The sequence below is a fragment of the Pleurodeles waltl genome, chromosome 4_1, assembly GCF_031143425.1.
Source record: "Pleurodeles waltl isolate 20211129_DDA chromosome 4_1, aPleWal1.hap1.20221129, whole genome shotgun sequence".
In the NCBI taxonomy this organism is placed as follows: Eukaryota; Metazoa; Chordata; class Amphibia; order Caudata; family Salamandridae; genus Pleurodeles; species Pleurodeles waltl.
The window spans coordinates 641,874,775-641,893,165 of record NC_090442.1 but is presented as its reverse complement, the minus strand read 5'-3'; the positions used below and the strand labels follow the sequence as shown (position 1 = coordinate 641,893,165).

At 45.2% G+C, this 18,391-nt stretch overlaps 1 protein-coding gene across 2 annotated transcripts in view; it reads left to right on the top strand.

Annotated features, from left to right (window-relative positions):
- The first annotated feature begins 7,688 nt into the window (after positions 1-7,688).
- The window catches only part of SCAF11 (SR-related CTD associated factor 11), an 828,633-nt gene continuing 817,930 nt past the window's right edge, over positions 7,689-18,391 (top strand). For both annotated transcript variants that reach the window (XM_069229083.1, XM_069229082.1), the window contains exon 1: positions 7,689-7,840. The gene's annotated coding sequence lies outside the window, so the exon portion shown is untranslated. The remainder of the gene's footprint in view (positions 7,841-18,391) is intronic.

Genomic DNA, 18,391 nt, shown 5'->3' with positions numbered 1-18,391 from the left:
ATCCACAGCTAGGCACTTTGCAAAAAATACGTCTGTTTTCCTTGGGAAAATGTGATGTGTCCACGTTGTGTTTGGGGGCATTTGATGTCACGGGCGCTAGGCCTACCCACACAAGTGAGGTACCATTTTTATCTGGAGTCTTGGGGGAACGCTGGGTGGAAGGAAATTTGTGGCTCCTCTCAGATTCTAGAACTTTCTGTCACTGAAATGTGAGGAAAAAGGGTTTTTTTGCCCAAATTTCGGGGTTTGCAAAGGATTCTGGGTAACAGAACCTGGTGAGAGCCCCACAGGTCACCCCATCTAGGATTCTTCTAGGTGTCTAGTTTTCAAAAATGCGCAGGATTGGTAGGTTTCCTTAGGTGCCGGCTGAGCTAGAGGCCAAAATCTACAGCTAGGCACTTTGCAAAAAACACGTCAGATTCTATGTCAGGACCGGAGGCTTCGTATTATGCTTCTCTCTCAATGCTTTATTTTTACAGCAGCCAATCACAAGAGAGTAACTAAAAAAAAAAAAACATATCCCATCATTCAATGGAAGGCGTCATAACCATAGAGACCAGTACTGTATATAAGCTCACGAGGATAAAGCACTTCCTCTTTCTTTGCTGCTGCCGCAGCCAGTTAAGTGTTTTTCATATTCGATCTTATTTGGTGTTATTGTTAGCTTGCGCGCGCTCTTCGTTTTTGGCACTGTGGAGCGGGAGCGGGAGTTTCGCTATAGGGGCTCTCCCCTAGCGAGGATCGGGAATCCGATCGGAGTACCGGCAGGAAGTATTTCATTTATTATTTCACTCACACGCACGCTCGCGCGCGCGCACACACGCACGCACGCACGCACGCTTTGGCGCGTGATTCATCCCGTTTGAATTGCCGATCGGCTCGTACTGCATTTAGGAGCCTGACAGCAAATTTCGGCGGGGTGCTCGCGGGCAGATTTCACCCGTTTTTTGCATCCATTTAACCAACGCTGCGCTCAATACCTGGCCGGTGACTCCCACCTTGCTCTGATTTCAGGCTTGGTGATACTCCCTGACGCCCTGGGACCATCTGGTCGGCCCAGGGTTGAAACAATTTTGCATAGGCTTTGCCTAGAGTGCAGCAGGCTGCTCCCTCCACGCTCAATTGTATTTTGGTGCCTTATAGCCTGCTGGGGTTCCGCACTCCCCCTGATTGTAGTCCTGGGCTACTCTGATTGCAGTTACCCATACTGCCCTGAACATGGCGCAATCCTTCGCATATGACGAGGAGGATTCTTATGGCGAAGACGCCCCTTCTTTAGAAGAGTCCCTTGTGGGTGCCCTTGATAATAGCGTTCAGCTATCCGTTAACAAAGCCTTGGCCAAGGCTTTGGGACCCCTGACTCACCATTTTTAAAATTTTGCGTGCCAGAAGGGTTGGGTTCCCCCCATCCCTCCGAATCAAGATGCCCATAAAGACGCCCCTGAGAATCTCCCTTCCACCTCCAAGGGCAAGTCAAAAAGGCAAAAATGGGCGCATTCTGAGCTGTTTGACAAGCTGGCCGCCACTATTCATTCTGAGCATGGTTATAGCTCACTCAATTTACAAGAGGTTCAGAATGCCCCAGACCAGAGCTGGAAGGCAAGGTCACCGATACCCCAGATGTAGACCCCACTATGGTGACTTTCCTAAAGAAGTGGGCTAAAGACCCTAAGAAGGGCTTGGATCGGGCATGGAGATCATGCCAGGATAAACTTCTAGACCTCACCGGCCCACTAGCAAAAATCCTGGAGTTGGCTTATGTCTCTAAAGAATCGAATGCCCCTATTGATCCTGACATTCTCATGGGTTGGGCACAACGCTCCATCTGCCTTTTGGGGAATGCCAATGTGGCGATTTCATCTGAACGACGCCGTTCTATTCTTATGCGTGTCGATCCCCAACTCAACGAACTAGCTTCTTCGGAAGCGGGGCAAGCCGCACAAGGCCTCCTTTTTGGAGCTCCCTTCCTCAAGGATTTATCCAGATTTGCGGCTACATTTAGCTCCATGGATAAGGCGCAGCTTTCCCTTAAGAAGGTATTCAGGGAGACTCTTTTTCGTAGGGCCGGACGCGGTCGGGCCGCTCGTCAGGCCGTTCCTTCTATCAAGGCCCCAGAAGAGACTCGTTCTCCCGTGGCAGGGGTTTCTACAGGGATCAGCAGGCAGACAACACCTTTTACCCCACACGCCCCCGCGCAGGGAGATCTCGTTTCCGTAGAAACGCCTACAAGGGTCAGCAAGGAAACTCCCAGGATGCCTCCTCTGCAGGTGAGACTTATTCCTTTTTCGGAGGTACTGCTGGGGGGCAGGGTCCAAACATGTCTGGGGGAATGGCAGAGAATAACCAAGGACCCTTGGGTGTTGGAAACCGCTCGAGGTTTCAAACTGGAGTTCTATCGCTCCCCTGTGCAACGTTTTATCCCTCCCCTTCACCGTTTTTCCCGTCCCGACCAAGAAATCATGAATTCGGAAATTCTTGCTCTTCTCAAAAAAGGAGCTATTTGTCGGGCAGACCCTCATCCTCGAGGGTTCATCAGCCCCATTTTTCTGGTGGAAAAGAAGGGCGGCGGTTCAAGATTAGTTCTAAACCTCAAAGATTTCAACGCCTGGATAGTTTACAGGCATTTCAAGATGGAGGGAATCCACCTCCTGAGAGATGTTCTTCAGGAATCAGATTGGATGGTTCGTTTAGATTTAAAAGACGCTTATCTAAGCATACCAATCTTTCCTCCTCATCGACGCTTTCTCCAGTTCTTCTGGATGAACCAATGTTTCGAGTTTCAGGTTCTCCCCTTTGGGCTTTCCTCCGCACCTTGGTGCTTTACCAAGATGATGCGCCCAGTAGTCGAATCCCTTCAGGCCAAAGGAGTTCGCCTGATCGTCTATCTCGACGATCTAATCATTATGGCTCAAGACCTATTGATTCTCCGGGAACACTTGTCCTGGGCAATCAATCTTCTTCAGAGTCTGGGATTTCTCATCAATCAGCCCAAATCTTGCCTTGTCCCATCCCAGCAGATGGAATTCTTGGGGTTCCAAATAGACTCTATTCGTTCCCTTCTGATCCTTCCGGCCCAGAAGATCCGCAACATCAAGAAGGAGTTGCGTCTTCTGTTGTCGAAACAGTATGTGTCTTTGAGGAGCTTAGCCCGGATGGTAGGTCTTTTGTCATCCTCGATTCAGGCCATCTTCCCGGGCCCTCTTCATTACCGGGCCCTTCAACGTCTCAAAATTTCCCACCTTCAGAAGGGTCTATCGTACTCAGACAAGATTCCTCTGTCGGAGGAAGCCCGATCGGAGATCCAATGGTGGCTGGACCACATGGACGCTTGGAATGGTCGGGCGATATTCGGCTCTTCGCCAGATGTGATACTAGAGGCGGACGTCAGCAGGTGGGGCTGGGGAGCACGCTGCGGTGCTCTGTCCACGGGCGGTCGTTGGTCCCAGGAGGAACTCCGCCTCCACATCAATTGTCTGGAACTTCTGGCCGGTTCTTTTGCAATTCGGAGTCTGTCTCCCCTGAAATCAGACTGTTGCATCCTTTTGAGGATGGACAACATATCTGCGGTCAGATATGTGAACAAACTGGGTGGTACGAGATCTCCGATTCTTGCTCAGATTGCCAAAGAGTTTTGGCAGTTCTGTCTTCAGCACCGCATTTCAGTGATTGCGGAACATCTCCCAGGAGTGGACAACACAGTGGCGGATTGGAACTCCAGGTTTCTGCGGGATGGCAGCGACTGGAGGCTCCTTCCTCAGGTGTTTTGTCACCTCCACCAGTTGTGGGGTCCCTTTTCCATCGACCTCTTTGCCTCACGCCTGAACCGACAACTTCCGTTGTTCTTCAGTTGGAGGCCGGATCCGGAGGCGACAGCCACGGATGCCTTCCTTCAGGACTGGTCTCTCCATCTGGGATATGCGTTTCCTCCTTTCAACATGATTCCTCGAGTTCTATCCCAGGTTCGACGCCAGCGTGTAGGGATTGCTCTGGTGACCCCCCTTTGGAGAGCTCAGGCATGGTTTCCTCTAGCTCTCGAGCTGTTGTGCGACTTTCCGCTGTTGATTCCGCACCAGCTCAACCTGTTGCTGGACCCTCTGGGGAATCCTCATCCTCTGATGTTGTCAGGCCAGCTACAACTAGTGGCATGGAAACTTTCCGGAGACAATGGCTTTTGCCAGGTATTTCAGAACAAGCTTCAAAGCTTATCCTCCAGGCATGGTCCTCTGGTACACACAAACGCTATGCCTCTGCATGGAAGCGTTGGGTTACTTGGTGTTCGGAACGGGATTCCGATCCCATTAAAGCAGATGTCAATCTAGTAGTCAACTTTCTGGCCTCCTTGGCAGCTGCAGGCCTCGCGTACAGATCTATTAACAATTATCGATCTGCCATATCGGCGGGCCATGTTCCGGTGTCAGGTAAACCTATAGGAGAACACTTTGTGGTTTGTAAACTGATGAGAGGTATCCGGCTTACTAATCCTCCCCTCCCGCGTTACTCCTCCCTTTGGGATGTTAACGCGGTCCTGTCTTTTATTTCTTCTTGGCCTGACAATGAATTCTTATCTCGTAAACAATTGTCGGCCAAACTTACTTTACTTCTATGTCTTGTTTCATGTAAAAGAGTATCTGACATTAAAGCTCTGGATCTATCGGGAAGGAGTTTTACTCCTTCTGGGGTTTCCTTTTCGATTTCCCGTCGTACTAAGACAGGTACTTCTTCGATCTCCTATCCCTCTTTTCCTCACAATACTAAACTTTGTTTAGTTCAGTGTCTGAAGGCTTATGAAGCGTCTACAGAGGGATTCCGGAGAGACCCCGGGGGTCAACTTTTGATTGCTCTTAATAAACCTTTTAATCCCGTTTCCTCTGCTACTCTAGCGAGATGGATTAGGTGGATTTTGTCTGAAGCGGGCATTGACGTCTCCGTTTTTGGAGCCCATTCGGTCCGTGGAGCTATGGCTTCGAAGGCTTTTTCTCTTGGAGCCAGACTAGAAGACATTATGAGAGCGGCAGACTGGTCCGCTGAGTCTACTTTTAAGACTTTCTATTATAAACCTATTGTGGATATCGCGTCAATTGTGGTTAGTCAGCTTTGAACTAGCATAATACGAAGCCTCCGGTCCTGACATAGAATCAAAAATTTTCTAGCTTTCGCGTCAAGAATTTTCAATTCTATTAAGGACACGGAGGCGAGGATTATCCCACCTGGATTACAGAGATTAACATACTTAAGAGTTAAGTATTTTTTATGTTTTACTTTTCACTGTGATTGAGTTGTATGCCCTCCCTTTGTATAAGAGTTTATGATCTCTTTTCCGTGGTCTATGACTAGCTTTTGTTTGTGTCCTCTAGGTTTTGAACAGAAACAATGAGGATCTGGACGTTCGTGGGATTCTCAGTCTGTTTTCCGTTGGATTCCTGGTCCCTCTTTTCAACGTGGTTCTTGGATTTCATTTGGATCCAGTTATTGACTGTTATTGACTGTTTTGTTGAATTTTGTTCAGCATCCGCAAAGAAAGAGGAAGTGCTTTATCCTCGTGAGCTTATATACAGTACTGGTCTCTATGGTTATGACGCCTTCCATTGAATGATGGGATATGTTTTTTTTTTTTTAGTTACTCTCTTGTGATTGGCTGCTGTAAAAATAAAGCATTGAGAGAGAAGCATAATCCTCGCCTCCGTGTCCTTAATAGAATTGAAAATTCTTGACGCGAAAGCTAGAAAATTTTTGATTTCAATGTAAAAATGTGATGTGTCCATGTTGCGTTTCCTACCGCGAGCATTAGGCCTACCCATGCAAGCGAGGTGCCATTTTTATCGGGAGACTTGGGGGAACACAGAATAGCAAACCAAGTGTTATTGCCCCTTGTCTTTCTCTACATTTTTTCCTTCCAAATGTAAGACAGTGTGTAAAAAAGACGTCTATGTGAGAAATGCCCTGTAATTCACATGCTAATATGGGCACCCCGGAATTCAGAGATGTGCAAATAACCACTGCTTCTCAACACCTAGGGGGTCATTCCGACCTTGGCGGGCGAGGTGGAAACCGCCATGCGGCCGCACTCACGCGGCCCCCATTCCGACATTCCCGCTGGGCCGGCGGGAATGAGGCCGCAACACAGGAGCCGGCTCCGAATGGAGCCGGCGGTGTTGCGGCCGTGCGACGGGTGCAGTTGCACCCGTTGCGCTTTTCACTGTCTGCTATGCAGACAGTGAAAAGCTAGCCGGGGCCCTGTTAGGGGGCCCCTGCACTGCCCATGCCAATGGCATGGGCAGTGCAGGGGGCCCCAGGACACCCCTTACCGCCAGCCTCTTCCTGACGGTGAAAACCGCCAGAAACAGGCTGGCGGTAAGGGGGTCATAATCCCCAGGGCAGCGCTGCTTGCAGCACTGCCCTGGCGGATTATCACCGCCGGGGCAGAAACGGCGGAAAACCGTCGGCCCCGGCGGTGCAACCGCGGCTTTACCGCCACGTCAGAATAGGGAAGAAAGCACCGCCAGCATGTTGGCGGTGCTTTCAGTCATTATAGTCCTGGCGGTCTCGGACCGCCAGGGTCAGAATGACCCACCTAATCTTGTGCCCATTTTGGAAATACAAAGGTTTTCTTGATACCTATTTCTCACTTTTTATATTTCACCAAATTAATTGCTGTATGCCCGGTATACAATGAAGACCCGTTGCAAGATGCAGCTCCTTTATTGGGTACCTAGAGTTCTTGATGAACCTACAAGCCCTATATATCCCCGCAACCAGAAGAGTCTATCAGACGTAACAGTATATTGCTTTTTAAAATGTAACATTGCAGTAAAAAGTTAGAGTAAAAAGTGGAGAAAAATTGCCATTTTGTTCACCTCAATTTCAATATTTTTTTATTCCAGCTGTTATTTTCTGTAGGAAACCCTTGAAGGATCTATACAAATTACCCCCTGCTGAATTCATAATTTTGTCTACTTTTCAGAAATGTTTAGCTTTCTGGGATCCAGCATTGGTTTCACACCCATTTCTGTCACTAACTGGAAGGAGGCTGAAAGCACAACAAATAGTAAAAACATTAGGTATGCCCCAGTAAAATGCCAAAATAGTGTTAAAAAATGTGGTTTTCTGATTCAAGTCTGCCTGTGCCTGAAAGCTGGGAAGATGGTGATTTTAGCACCGCAAACCCTTTGCTAATGCCATTTTCAGGGGAAAAACACAAGCCTTCTTCTGCAGGTCTTTATTCCCATTTTGTTTTTTTAAACTGTATTTTTGCTGTATTTTGGCTAATTTCTTGGTCTCCTTCAGGGGAACCCACAAACTCTGGGTACCCCTAGAAATCCTACGATGTTGGAAAAAAAGGGACGCAAATTTGGTGTGGATAGCTTATGTGGAAAAAAGTTATGAGGGCCTAAGCGCGAACTGCCCCAAATAGCCAAAAAAACAGGCTCGGCACAGGAGGGAAAAAGTCCTAGCAACGAAGTTAGAACCTTGTATGAGAGGACTAAAACTATTAACAATGAGGGTTCTCTTAGATTTGGTGACAGTGTGAGCTTTCGCACGTGCTCTAGAGACTGCGTTAGGACATTCTGAACACATGCCGAACCGAGGACCGACAAAGCACGGGCAAGTTGCGAAGGCACGGCGAGCAAGTGACGTAAATCCTTCCCGGGTGGCTATTGTGGGCGGAAAGCTCCTCACCAGACACGCATTATTCAGGGGGAAAAAACGCAGGAGGGGCCCAGGAAGCGACGTGCTCTTGATGCAGAGTACTGTTCGGGTGGTTCACGTCAGCGGAAGTGTCCTCACCGACAGCGGTCTTCTAGCCGCTTCATCCTCGGATGCCGCTCTCTAAACGGAACAGGTAAGAGTCGGAACCCACCTAATCCACTGACGGCGATGCAGTCCACATGTACCCTTGGGGTAGATATTTGCCGTTTTCGGTGGGTCCCATGAACACAGGCAATTAAAAACAGCGTTCTTGCTCTTTCACCGACGCTGCGGCAGGCCTACCCTGGTGTGCAGCCGTGGTGGTATGCGAAAATGCGCTAAGCATTTCCCTCCTGATGTATTTATCAATGTCTGAGAGCTCTTCGGTGCCGAGTCGGGTCAGAACACGAGATCGACGCCTCCACCTCCTGCTTTTAGCCACGGGCCCCAGGTCGAACACGGGGTCGTTGACACTACTAGTATTTGTTGCACGCGCTTCCGCAGTATGTAGGCATTTTATTTCGGGCTTGCTTAGGCTAAGTGTTTTTTTTTTTTTTTTTTTTGTGTGACTCGACTTCCACGGATTAACCAACCTCCATTTACCATCAAAAGGACCCCGTTTCAGTCTCCAGGAATAATTTTTGATTGTGCTCGTACATTGTGAGGACGCGGGCTGTTTGGAAGAGCCGTGTTGCTAGTCTTGTTGCTGATGGGAGAAGGTATGTCTGCGGTGAGTGTTGTGCGCCTTGTAGAAGTTTTTGTTTTTTTAATCTGGTGTTAGTTAAAGTGAAGGGGGAAACCTGATGCGTGCATTTAGGGAGGGTTCCAGTGTTGGCATGGCATGTTAATTATTTTTCTGTCCGGTGAAAGTAGCATGTCCGGCTTGAGGGATGCACGAGGATCTATGCCCGAACAGTTTTCTGAAGTAATGAACCTGAAAAGTAGAGGTTTATTTCCAAAGATGGGAAAGAGATTTTGCCTTTGCAGAGTGACAGTGATAAGCCCGCTTGTTTGATGGCCGAGATCCAGTCTTCGATAATAGTGCTGTTAGTAATCTATTCAGTCTTAAGCCCTTGGATTGCTCCATTAGGATTTTACAAAGTTTGCACCTTTCCAGTCACCACCCCGTTGGGTTGAATGTCTGAGGTGCCTTTCTCACACCCAAGGCAACAGTAAGCTGAAAGAGTGCTTATCCGTTTGACTCGGATGAATACCATAAATTCACCAAGACTGCATGTAGTCTAGCTGTGCTCTTAATTAATTGAGCTACTTAGCCCACTTTGTATAGCACACCTAGAAACTACTTGGTACCTGCCTAAACACTCCAGATCCCTTCTTCCACCGCCTCGTGCCCGTCAGCCCCCACACATTATCCTTCTTAGCTGCAGCCAGTAACATGTTGTGGTTCAACTTGCCCTGGTGTTTCCCAAAACTCTATTCTCCTATCCTGTATTTCCTAGTTGAGTTAATTTAGTCCTACTTTCTCTCACCTTGTGGCCTCCCAACATTCTATCTCCACTCACCTTTTTCTCTTATTCTCTCTTCTCACCTTGTGCATAGTCAACAGTCCGCATACAGACCAGTGGCCTCCCATTCCGGTCACAAACTTCTTAGGCCTCCCTATGCCCAAGTTACCCTGAAGATAATGCCTAATATGGTCTATTTATCTGTTCAGTCCTTATCTGCTATGTTTAAGTACACTATGAACATGAAAAATAGTTGAACTCTACAAGAATTTACAGCACATATTCGTGTTGAACCTCTCCCACACATTGAGCACGTGGTCAATTTGCACGGCGTGTATTATGTAAAGGGTATAGATGCTACTCACACTTTTAAGGTCTCGCCCCTTTATTTCTGTGTGAAAAGGCCACGGTGTTGGGTTAAGTTGACATCACCCCTGTACACTAGACAGTTTGATTGCATCCTATACTTGTTCTACAAGCACTATTTGTTCAGGTGCAATCTAAAAACCTCAACTGTTCTCTGTGGTATTGACTGTACATAGTGTTTGCCTATTTAGCCTTTCTGGGAGGTGTACATCTTCGTCTTCTACTAGTACTTTCAATCGGCCATTAGATTTGTAAAGTGCGGCTTACTGGGGTGTATCCAGGAGCTGAGGGTTGTCGCTGTGAGTCAGTAGCTTGTCCTCGGAGCCATGTCTTGAGGCTTTTCCTGAAGTCGAGAGTGTGTGTGTGAGGTGCGCAGCTGGGAGGGGAGGTCGTTCCAGGTTTTGGCAGCGAGAAAGGAGCACCCTCTGCTGCATCGAATTCTGGGGACATGTGAGGAAGAGAGATGTTCAACGGAGTTCCCTGGTGGGCTGGTGTGAGGAGAGTCTGTGATTGATTAGATTGGCTCTGATGTTGTGGTGGGCTTTTATATGTGATGGTGAGAACCTTTACTTTGCATCTCTTGTGTACAGGCAGCCAGTGGAGACCCCTGAGGTGGGGTGTGATGTGGGTCCTTTTAGGGAGGTCCTGGATATAGTATGTATTTCTTTTACTCTAACTGTTTCTTTAATTGCTTAGTGAGCTTATGTCACCATGTTCAAATGTGTCGTGTGTTCTATGGAACATCGAGTAGGCAGTTGATTGCGAGCGGTGTAAAGAGCTGCTGGTTAGCTGTATGCTGGATGCTTCATGGTCGTGGGTTAATTTTCCAGAAGAAATAAGACACTATCTTGTCTTTAATTTTTGTCTGGTTACTTTGTGTCTCCGAATTATCACATTTTTGGTACCAGGAGTCGGGTACGTTTGAATTTGAACCCACTGACGAAGGAACACTTTCTATTTTAGTACACTGAAACCATCGTTGGGAGTAGATCTGAAATAGCGGTTAAGCTATTTTTTTCCTGAAACACCAGTGAGGATTTCTTTATTTTCCTTGTGTGGATTTCAACGTTTTATCCTATGCTAGTGTCTTTTGTGCTGATGCTTCGTTACCTAGCAACATGTTGTTCATGCACTAGACTACGCTTGACGGAGGTTCCACATCTTGCTGGAAGCTCCATGGCAATGCACTAGCGACGCACAGTGTTCACGCTTGAATAAAATATATTTGTTTGACATTTCTAAGGCACTTTGAAGGAATTTTGTATCTTGTTACCCGCGTTTAGCTCTACTATCAGAGTTTTGAACATTTCTACAGTTTGAGAGGATCTGCTTTTATGGTTTGTCCGACTCTGGAAAGTTTTGCCTGAACATTATACATTATTTTGGTGTTTATATTTTACCCATGGCTAAAATGCAAGGAGCAATGCAGCCACCACCTTTCCTGCAACATCTGAGGCCAGCCGGTGATGGAGTTGTTTGGAGTGTTTTTATCTGGAGGAAAAACTCGCATAGACAAACAGAAGAACTCAGCATTTCATTGGAAAGGCACAATTTTTTCAAATCCAAGCAAGCCAGTGATGAAACGGTGGAAGAATATATTGCGACTTTAAGGGTATTGCCGTCCAGTTGTGAATTTGAAAATAATGTGGACATATACATCAGAGACCAATTTGATTTCAATTGCTACTCGAAGAAAGTGCAAGTATGCCTATTGACCTGCAGGAATCCTGCCTTATTGGAGACAATAGACATTGCCAGGCCCATAGAGAGATCTATTTTAACACAAGTACTATCCAGTCATAATGCACATGGTGCACAAAGCAGCAAGCAGGAAGGTCTTTCACCAGTCAATCTAGTGGTTGACGATACCTCTATTTGTGCGATTTAACAAAAAATTTAAAGGGAAGAGGGGTTCTATTGTGTGCTACAGATGTGGTTCAAAGAGTCATGTAGGAAACTATCCCTTATGTCCTGCACTGGGTAAAGAATGTTTACGCTGTCAGAAAATTGGTCATTTCCAGATAGTATGTAAGAGTTCCTCAGGTAATAGTAACAAAATGAGGATTAGTAATGTGAATATTAATGATGAGGATGATGATGTCCGGGACTGCTTTGACATGTTTTCAAATGTTTTATTAGCCATTGAGAGTGATGAATCAAATCACTTTGATTTGGTTCCTGACAAGAAGAACAAGGGGCCATTTTGCCAAGCAACTATCAATGGTAATACTATCACTGTCATGGCAGATTCTGGGGCTCCGGTAACGATTTTAGGTGATGTGACATTCCGTAAATTTTGGCCTAGTGGTATGCCTCATTTCACCTGACATAAATCCAAAACGCTTTTGGGGAACAAGATGTGGATATATATTTTTTTTTTTTCCTCTTCAACTGTGGAATGTTTAGGGAGGAATGTTGTAACGAAAATGTTATATAGCTGTTAAAGGGCGGGACATTGTTGGTTGGAAAGATTAAGTGAGACTTGGCATTCAATTGCGTCCTGGACACATTAGCATATTTCATCAGACAGTCATATTATTGATTCATTAATGGAGACATTTTCAGCTGTTTTCAGGGACACCATTGACAATGTAAAGGGGTTTGAGCACGTAATCAAGTTTAAAAAAAAAAAAAAAAAAAAAAAAAAAAATTGCTATATCAATTATACACAGTGTATTTAAGTGCCAGAGGAGACTTAGGAAAGCTTTTAGACAAGTTAGTTAAGGAGAAGATTATTGTCCCTACTGATTCTTCAGAATGGGTTTCTCCAATTGTTTTGACCTATAAACATTCTGGAGATTTAAGATTGTGTGTTGATCTCAGGTCATTGAATCAAAACATACTTGTTGACTGTCACCCGTTACCACATATTCAGGCGATGGTGGCCAATATCGGCAATGCAAAATACTTTTCCACTATAGATTTGCATTCTGCATATCAACAGATTCCTTTAAGTGAGGAGTCTCAGGCTTTAACTACTTTTGTGACGCCATTTGGTCTGGCTTCTGCTGCTAGTGTTTTCCAGAGACTTATTCTTTGTTTGGCCATGAGTCACAAATTCACGCTTTTCAGGATGATATTCTGGTATTCTCAGAAACAATGGAGGAACATGTTGCTAAGTTAGAAAAAAGTTTTTTGTATCCTGATGGAGTGTGACATGACAGTAAAATAAAGTAAGTGCAAATTTATGCTATAGGAGGTTGAGTATTTAGGTCACACCATTTCTAATGAGGGCGTCAAACCAAAGGCTTGCGATTTAGCTGCTATCAAGTTGGCACCTCCGCCTACAGACAAAGACTCACTTAAATCTTTTCTGGGGCTGTGTAATTATTATGCACGTTTTGTTCCAGGATATGCTACTTTAGTACAACCATTAAGATCACTGCTAAAAAAAGGGTGTTAAATTTGTATGGTCCAAGCAAATAGATGAACCTTTTGAAGATATTTATTAATGTTCATATTTTCTCTTCTTTTTAAATATGGCGCCCAATAACTAGTCAGTTTTTGCTCAAATTAGGGCACTAAAAATAAACGAAGGACTTGGCAACACACACTTCATTTATAACTCGTAACGCACGCTCATTTTTCACAAGACTTTTTCAAGATGGCGCCGTACTAAGAGTGCAGTTTCTTCCCTGACCATAAGAATGGTATTAGGGTGAGTTTCACTAAACTCAAATATGGTGCTATAACTACCATATAAAAATGCTATTACGTTTTCCTTACAATTGTCCCCTTGACTATACACCCTTCTCAGTACTGTTCACAGGAGATAATATTAAGTCAAGGCTCAGTGTTAATTTGTTTAACTTAATTTTTTTCTACACATTAGCCATAAGCTTTATTGAAATTAGTTCCTTGTTTAATATTCTTCCTTAATAGTTTTCATCTTATTTTGCCTTATTATCTAACCTTCCTTAGATGATTATATTAAACTCCGACATTAAGATCTGTGATTATCTAATGTACACTAGTTTTTGATATGAGATATTTTTCTTTAAACATATAGACCATATACCACATGGTGTTCTGTTCAAAATGAATATTGCAATGGTATGATTTTCCCTTGGTTTTGTTAAATATTAAGAGTGCTGGATTAACCAACTTTGTGGGTTCTCTTGACACGTTGATACTATTAAACCTCATATTATATCTTGGTTTGATGTGCCAGCACCACTATCAATTCTACAATAATCCACTTATTACTTTCTAAACCCACAAGTTTGTATCTTCTCTGTATAGTTTTGTCCTGATACTTCACTGATTAACTGGATATGGGCCATAGGGAGCCAACATATCTTTGCTTTTCTTTTAATCTGCTCTTTTAACAAGTTGCTTTAAATCTGGGTCACAGTATGCACTCACAGATCGTTCCCGCTATATCTAACTCTCACCATTCTTACGTAGTTTTAGGAATAATTGCACTGATTGGTGAGAGCCCTGCATGTCTTATCACATGTCCCTAACCCACCTATACTTGGAAGGTTCACCTCAACAACTGATCTGCTCATTCTTGATTAATTACAGCCTTTAGAAAGCCCTGGGTGATTGCACCTTAGAGGGCGAAACATGTGTCGGCTGTGTTCGGTCTGCAATTCTCAAGTTTCTTCTAAAATTGAATATCACCGAATAAATATTTTATAACACAGTCTATGGACTATATGATCATTTGACTGCTGAAAAGACTGCGTTATATAAAACTATCTTCATAGTATTACTTAAGGGGGTCCTCAATCTCAATAATCTCAAACCCTAATGAGTCATTATTCAGGATCTGCTTCTCTGTGTACGAAACCCTTGTAAAAGAGATGGGTGGGGGCAGAACACAGACCTCTGAGGTGTACAGAGAAGGCAGAGGGAGGAAACCTTCCCTTACGCTACTGATCCTAAACATACCTATACACCCCCCCCCCGTAACCAATCCCTACGTGCCCTGCATTCTGGACTGCACCACTCACCTGAAACACTTGAGGATACCTCAGTACCTACACTCCCCCAGGATTTTATCACGCATAATGTTGCAACCACAATAGTCATAAGTGCGTAAAAGGCACTATGCCACATAATTCCACTACACAAATATTCTCCACACCAAACAATTCCAATACAACGCGCATAATGCCACTCCAGTCCACATACATCCACTACTCTCTAAACCAAAACAGATAAGTAAAAACATTGACGTTTACAGTGCCAGTAGCTCTAACTCTCACAAATGCAAGACCTATTGCATTGCAAATGCTATTTTAAAATATTTTTATTAGCATTTTCTGAGATACTACAACTAGAGCACCAACATGTGCCAAACATAATGAAAAAAAACATTGTGTGGGAATCCATCATTACATCAATCCAATCATCTTCGTTTAGAACATCATACGGAGAGAAGGAATGGAAGCGCTACATTGAATCACATTACACAAGGAATGAAACACTGCATCATTAGTCCTATAACTGAGACGCCTCTTCAACGTTATATTGCATATCCAGACCATAATCGTCAATCCATCTACCCCACACTCAACTAAATGTATGGGGGCAACCTCTACTTTTATAAGTTACTCTATCCGCTGCCATGTAGAGGTCCATGCTAGCTTTCCATTCGGACAATCAAGGCGTATCAGGGGCTCCCCAGTGCTTGGCCAAGTCCTGCTTTGCAACTACCAACCCCAGGTTACAGATTCTGAGTTTCATCCTCTGAAGGTCTGCATCATGGGTACTCGAACACATTTTCCCAGGGGGCACATTGATGGCAGCAGGCAAAGAGGTGGGGTTGTTTCTGGGCAGTTATGCCACTATGGTGGGTGTAGAGGACAGCAAAGCATACACATGGCTGAATTGCACAATGTGAAACCAGATAACCTGTCATTAATCCCAGCTTCCCACTTTACCAAATTGTGTGATTCAAGGTATTTGTCCTATTTCACTTTCTCCCCATTTTCTTCATTATCAAATGTAAGAGGACCTCACAGTGCATGGCATCAGGATGTGCACTATACAAACCCTTCTCTTGTGTTTGATTGAACTATAATGCTGTTCATGTATAATAGGAATCCAGGTCACCCAAAAAGTGTACATAACAATTGGCTTGCCTCTGTTATACTGCACCCCAAGGTTTCCGTGCAGGGGACCTCTGTGATGTACTGCCACATTTAGAAGATGTCAGGAGGCTAAGTTTTTATTTCTTTGTTTGGGTTTGAAATATGGCTCTATGGCAGTGGTCTTCAAACTTTTTAATGCCGCGCCGCCCCCAGTTGAAAAATAAAAATCTTTGGACCCCCCCCTCAGAATTTTTCACAATTATTTTTAAAAGATGGCAACGTTTAAATATGTCTCAACCTACTTAAACATTGCAGTTAGGTACTGTTACCTTTTTTAAACTACAATAACATGCTTCTGCTTAAAACAAAGGCATGCTATCTGTATACTATTTATTTTGGCCAGAGTTTGGCACCCCCCCTGGGATCACTTGAGGCCCCCCTAGGGGGGCCCACCCCCCGTTTGAAGACTTCTGCTCTAGGGGCTATGGAACGGGGACATTTTAATTTCTTATAGTCGGGGCAGTGGGATTAGGCGGCAGGGGAGGGCAAAATAATGCAGTGGGTTGACTAAACTGTGCGTCAAGAAAAGCCATACAGCACATTTTGTGACAGTATATTACTTCATTATTTTGACATGTTTACTCATTGTAACACTGTCTGGGCAAGGATTTCTCCCCCGTAGTACTAGTTTAATAACCAAATACAGCAACATGTAACTCAAAAGATAACCATCCAACTTTTGAGAACGTCCTTCCATTGTGCAGGATCATGTCACCCCATTTTTGTAACTTTTGATCCATGGAGCCAGAAACATTTTTTATGTTAAAATCTGCAGATTTAGCAGCAGGTGATGTTTCATGTGGCAGATCCATGAGCCAGTGGCACTGTATATAGTTCACTAATGGCATTGTTTCACAATGTCCAGCGAGTTCAGACTACTTTTAACCTGTCTGCCACGCAGGCTGCATTCTCAGTATGGGGCATTCCTCATATTAATAGGCTGCAGACTATGCTCCAGTCCAGCCTTTTCCTCCAGTGAATATAGGGACATTCAGACCACCTTAACCCCTTCTGTGCTGTGGACGTAATGGTTACGTCCCACTGCACAGTGCTCATGTGCCGAGGACATAACCATTATGTCCTGGGCACTGAGGTCAGAGGGAGCGCTAGCTTCCCTCCAACCCAACAAGGCAGAAATGGACGGGGAGGCCCTTCCGCTTCCATCCCTGATTCCTTCCCCCCTCATCAGAGGCCACTTCCCCCATCGCGCTGGAAATGCTAAGCATTTCTCTTCCGATCATGTGATGGGGGCCCTGAGAGGCTTTAAAGGGAAGGAAAGATTGTCTAAGGGAAGGGGTAGATTGGTCTATTGTTGTTAGGCTGATCTGCCCCCCCGGGGAGGAGGGGCGCAGAAACCAATAGGTGCCAGGGAGCTTTTTTGTTTTTGTTTGTTTATTTACAGTTGGGGAGCGACCCCTTAGGCAAGGGTCGCTCCCTAGGGGGCAAATTATATTTAGGCAATTTCTGCCCCCCTTGGGGCAGATCAGCCTAATTATATGAGGCCAGTCTGCCCCCAAGGGGGGCAGAAACCACTAGACACCAGGGAGTTAAAAAAAAAAAAAAACATTATGCTGAATTCACGGAATGGGAGCGACCCCCTTGGGCATGGGTCGCTCCCCGGTGTGGCAAATTTATTTAGGGCCATTTCAGTGCCCCCCCCCCCTTCCAGGCAGGTCGACCTCTTGTTATTAGGCCGATCTGGCCCCATGGTAGGCAGAAACCGCTAGGCACGAGGGATCATTTTTTGTTGTTGTTTTTTTTTATAGTTGGGGAGCGGCCCCTTGGGCAAGAGTTGCTCCCAAGGGGGGAAATTTATTTTAGGCCATTTCTCCCACCTCTGGGGGCAGATCGGCCTATTGTTATTAGGCCCATCTGACCCCGGGGGGCAGAAACCTCTAGGCGCCCGGGATCATTTTTTAGAGGTGGGGAGCGACCCCTCAGGCAAGGGTCGCTCCCCGGGGGAAGGTCTACTAGATGCCAGGGAATAAAAAAAAATACATACATATTGGGATGGTGGCTACCAACCAGTATGGGCCTGGTTATGCCCCAACTGAAGGGGGTAACTGTCTTTCAGCTCTCCCCCGCACTCTAAAACATCTTAGCCTACACCAAGCAAGAAGACATTTGATTATTTTGGGTTTTGGTTTTACATTTCTCAAAATACACAAGACCTAGACACATCTGAAAACTAAAAATCTGGGTGATTCCAGGGTGGTGTGTTTCACATGCACCGTTTTCATACCCACAATGCCCTGCAAACCTCCAACTTGGCTGGAAAGCACACATTTTTCCCTCGTTTTTGTGATGGAACCTTCCGGAATCTGCAGGAATCCACAAAATTCCTACCACCCAGCATTGTCTCATCTATACCGATAAAAATTCTGCTGCACTTGTCAGCCTAAAAATGTTTTTTTTTCAAACTGCCCTTTTGGACCCCATTTGGTTCCCCCTCAATATGGACATGTTTTTCCCTTTCACAAGCACTTAGCCCACCTACACAAATGGGGTATCATTTTTACTGGGAGACTGAGGTGAACGTTGGGTGTTATGAAATTTGTCCCAGTGCGGTGATCCCACACAGAAATGTTCGAAAAATTTGATATGATTTTAGTAATTTTTTTAAATTTATTTTTTAGCTAAATTTTGAGGTTTGCTGGGGATTCTGTGTAAGAAAACATTGGGGGATCCATGCAAGTCACACCTCCCTGGACTCCCTCGGGTGTCTAGTTTGGGTTTGGTAGGTTTCCCTAGATGGCTGCTGAGCCCAGGACC